Source organism: Salmo salar, unplaced genomic scaffold (assembly GCF_905237065.1).
Source record: "Salmo salar unplaced genomic scaffold, Ssal_v3.1, whole genome shotgun sequence".
Taxonomy (NCBI): domain Eukaryota; kingdom Metazoa; phylum Chordata; class Actinopteri; order Salmoniformes; family Salmonidae; genus Salmo; species Salmo salar.
The window spans coordinates 67,933-72,431 of record NW_025547058.1 but is presented as its reverse complement, the minus strand read 5'-3'; positions in this window follow the sequence as shown (position 1 = coordinate 72,431).

Here is a 4,499-nt window from a genome sequence, read left to right as displayed (position 1 = left end):
TCTGTTTCAATACTACTACACCTCTGTCTCTGTCTGTTTCAATACTACTATACCTCTGTCTCTGTCTGTTTCAATACTACTATACCTCTGTCTGTCTGTTTCAATACTACTATACCTCTGTCTCTGTCTGTTTCAATACTACTATACCTCTGTCTCTGTCTGTTTCAATACTACTATACCTCTGTCTCTGTCTGTTTCAATACTACTATACCTCTGTCTCTGTCTGTTTCAATACTACTATACCTCTGTCTCTGTCTGTTTCAATACAACTATACCTCTGTCTCTGTCTCTGTCTGTTTCAATACTACTATACCTCTGTCTCTGTCTGTTTCAATACTACTGTACCTCTGTCTCTGTCTGTTTCAATACTACTATACCTCTGTCTCTGTCTGTTTCAATACTACTATACCTCTGTCTCTGTCTGTTTCAATACTACTATACCTCTGTCTCTGTCTGTTTCAATACTACTATACCTCTGTCTCTGTCTGTTTCAATACTACTATACCTCTGTCTCTGTCTGTTTCAATACTACTATACCTCTGTCTCTGTCTGTTTCAATACTACTACACCTCTGTCTCTGTCTGTTTCAATACTACTATACCTCTGTCTCTGTCTGTTTCAATACTACTATACCTCTGTCTCTGTCTGTTTCAATACTACTATACCTCTGTCTCTGTCTGTTTCAATACTACTATACCTCTGTCTCTGTCTCTGTCTGTTTCAATACTACTATATCTCTGTCTCTGTCTGTTTCAATACTACTATACCTCTGTCTCTGTCTGTTTCAATACTACTATACATCTGTCTCTGTCTGTTTCAATACTACTATACATATGTCTCTGTCTCTGTCTGTTTCAATACTACTATACCTCTGTCTCTGTCTGTTTCAATACTACTATACCTCTGTCTCTGTCTGTTTCAATACTACTATACCTCTGTCTCTGTCTGTTTCAATACAACTATACCTCTGTCTCTGTCTCTGTCTGTTTCAATACTACTATACCTCTGTCTCTGTCTGTTTCAATACTACTATACCTCTGTCTCTGTCTCTGTCTGTTTCAATACTACTATACCCCTGTCTCTGTCTGTTTCAATACTACTATACCCCTGTCTCTGTCTGTTTCAATACTACTATATCTCTGTCTCTGTCTGTTTCAATACTACTATACCTCTGTCTCTGTCTGTTTCAATACAACTATACCTCTGTCTCTGTCTGTTTCAATACTACTACACCTCTGTCTCTGTCTGTTTCAATACTACTATACCTCTGTCTCTGTCTGTTTCAATACTACTATACCTCTGTCTCTGTCTGTTTCAATACTACTATACCTCTGTCTCTGTCTGTTTCAATACTACTATACCTCTGTCTCTGTCTTCTGTTTCAATACTACTATACCTCTGTCTCTGTCTGTTTCAATACTACTATACCTCTGTCTCTGTCTGTTTCAATACTACTATACCTCTGTCTCTGTCTGTTTCAATACTACTATACCTCTGTCTCTGTCTGTTTCAATACTACTATACCTCTGTCTCTGTCTGTTTCAATACTACTATACCTTCTCTGTCTCTGTCTGTTTCAATACTACTATACCTCTGTCTCTGTCTGTTTCAATACTACTATACCTCTGTCTCTGTCTCTGTCTGTTTCAATACTACTATACCTCTGTCTCTGTCTGTTTCAATACTACTATACCTCTGTCTCTGTCTGTTTCAATACTACTATACCTCTGTCTCTGTCTGTTTCAATACTACTATACCTCTGTCTCTGTCTGTTTCAATACTACTATACCTCTGTCTCTGTCTGTTTCAATACTACTATACCTCTGTCTCTGTCTGTTTCAATACTACTATACCTCTGTCTCTGTCTCTGTCTGTTTCAATACTACTATATCTCTCTCTGTCTCTGTCTGTTTCAATACTACTATACCTCTGTCTCTGTCTGTTTCAATACTACTATACCTCTGTCTCTGTCTGTTTCAATACTACTATACCTCTCTCTGTCTCTGTCTGTTTCAATACTACTATACCTCTGTCTCTGTCTGTTTCAATACTACTATACCTCTGTCTCTGTCTGTTTCAATACTACTATACCTCTGTCTCTGTCTGTTTCAATACTACTATACCTCTGTCTCTGTCTGTCTTTTCAATACTACTATACCTCTGTCTCTGTCTGTTTCAATACTACTATACCTCTGTCTCTGTCTGTTTCAATACTACTATACCTCTGTCTCTGTCTGTTTCAATACTACTATACCCCTCTGTCTGTTTCAATACTACTATACCCCTGTCTCTGTCTCTGTCTGTTTCAATACTACTATACCTCTGTCTCTGTCTGTTTCAATACTACTATACCTCTGTCTCTGTCTGTTTCAATACTACTATACCTCTGTCTCTGTCTGTTTCAATACTACTATACCTCTGTCTCTGTCTGTTTCAATACAACTATACCTCTGTCTCTGTCTGTTTCAATACAACTATACCTCTGTCTCTGTCTGTTTCAATACTACTATACCTCTGTCTCTGTCTGTTTCAATACTACTATACCTCTGTCTCTGTCTGTTTCAATACTACTATACCTCTGTCTCTGTCTGTTTCAATACTACTATACCTCTGTCTCTGTCTGTTTCAATACTACTATACCTCTGTCTCTGTCTGTTTCAATACTACTATACCTCTGTCTCTGTCTGTTTCAATGCTACTATACCTCTGTCTCTGTCTGTTTCAATACTACTATACCTCTGTCTCTGTCTCTGTCTGTTTCAATACTACTATACCTCTGTCTCTGTCTGTTGCAATACTACTATACCCCTGTCTCTGTCTCTTTCAATACTACTATACCTCTGTCTCTGTCTGTTTCAATACTACTATACCTCTGTCTCTGTCTCTGTCTGTTTCAATACTACTATACCCCTGTCTCTGTCTCGGTTTCAATACTACTATACCCCTGTCTCTGTCTCTGTCTGTTTCAATACTACTATACCCCTGTCTCTGTCTGTTTCAATACTACTATACCTCTGTCTCTGTCTGTTTCAATACTACTATACCACTGTCTCTGTCTGTTTCAATACTACTATACCTCTGTCTCTGTCTGTTTCAATACTACTATACCCCTGTCTCTGTCTGTTTCAATACTACTATACCTCTGTCTGTTTCAATACTACTATACCCCTGTCTCTGTCTGTTTCAATACTACTATACCTCTGTCTCTGTCTGTTTCAATACTACTATACCCCTGTCTCTGTCTGTTTCAATACAACTATACCCCTGTCTGTTTCAATACTACTATACCCCTGTCTCTGTCTGTTTCAATACTACTATACCTCTGTCTCTGTCTGTTTCAATACTACTATACCTCTGTCTCTGTCTGTTTCAATACTACTATACCTCTGTCTCTGTCTGTTTCAATACTACTATACCTCTGTCTCTGTCTGTTTCAATACTACTATACCTCTGTCTGTTTCAATACTACTATACCCCTGTCTCTGTCTGTTTCAATACTACTATACCTCTGTCTCTGTCTGTTTCAATACTACTATACCCCTGTCTCTGTCTGTTTCAATACAACTATACCCCTGTCTCTGTCTCTGTCTGTTTCAATACTACTATACCCCTGTCTCTGTCTGTTTCAATACTACTATATCTCTGTCTCTGTCTGTTTCAATACTACTATACCTCTGTCTCTGTCTGTTTCAATACTACTATACCTCTGTCTCTGTCTCTGTCTGTTTCAATACTACTATACCTCTGTCTCTGTCTGTTTCAATACTACTATACCTCTGTCTCTGTCTCTGTCTGTTTCAATACTACTATACCTCTGTCTCTGTCTGTTTCAATACTACTATACCTCTGTCTCTGTCTGTTTCAATACTACTATACCTCTGTCTCTGTCTGTTTCAATACTACTATACCTCTGTCTCTGTCTGTTTCAATACTACTATATCTCTGTCTCTGTCTGTTTCAATACTACTATACCTCTGTCTCTGTCTGTTTCAATACTACTACACCTCTGTCTCTGTCTGTTTCAATACTACTATACCTCTGTCTCTGTCTGTTTCAATACTACTATACCTCTGTCTCTGTCTGTTTCAATACTACTACACCTCTGTCTCTGTCTGTTTCAATACTACTATACCTCTGTCTCTGTCTGTTTCAATACTACTATACCCCTGTCTCTGTCTGTTTCAATACTACTATACCACTGTCTGTCTGTTTCAATACTACTATACCTCTGTCTCTGTCTCTGTCTGTTTCAATACTACTATACCTCTGTCTCTGTCTGTTTCAATACTACTATACCTCTGTCTCTGTCTGTTTCAATACTACTATACCCCTGTCTCTGTCTCTGTCTGTTTCAATACAACTATACCTCTGTCTCTGTCTGTTTCAATACTACTATACCTCTGTCTCTGTCTGTTTCAATACTACTATACCTCTGTCTCTGTCTGTTTCAATACTACTATACCTCTGTCTCTGTCTGTTTCAATACAACTATACCCCTG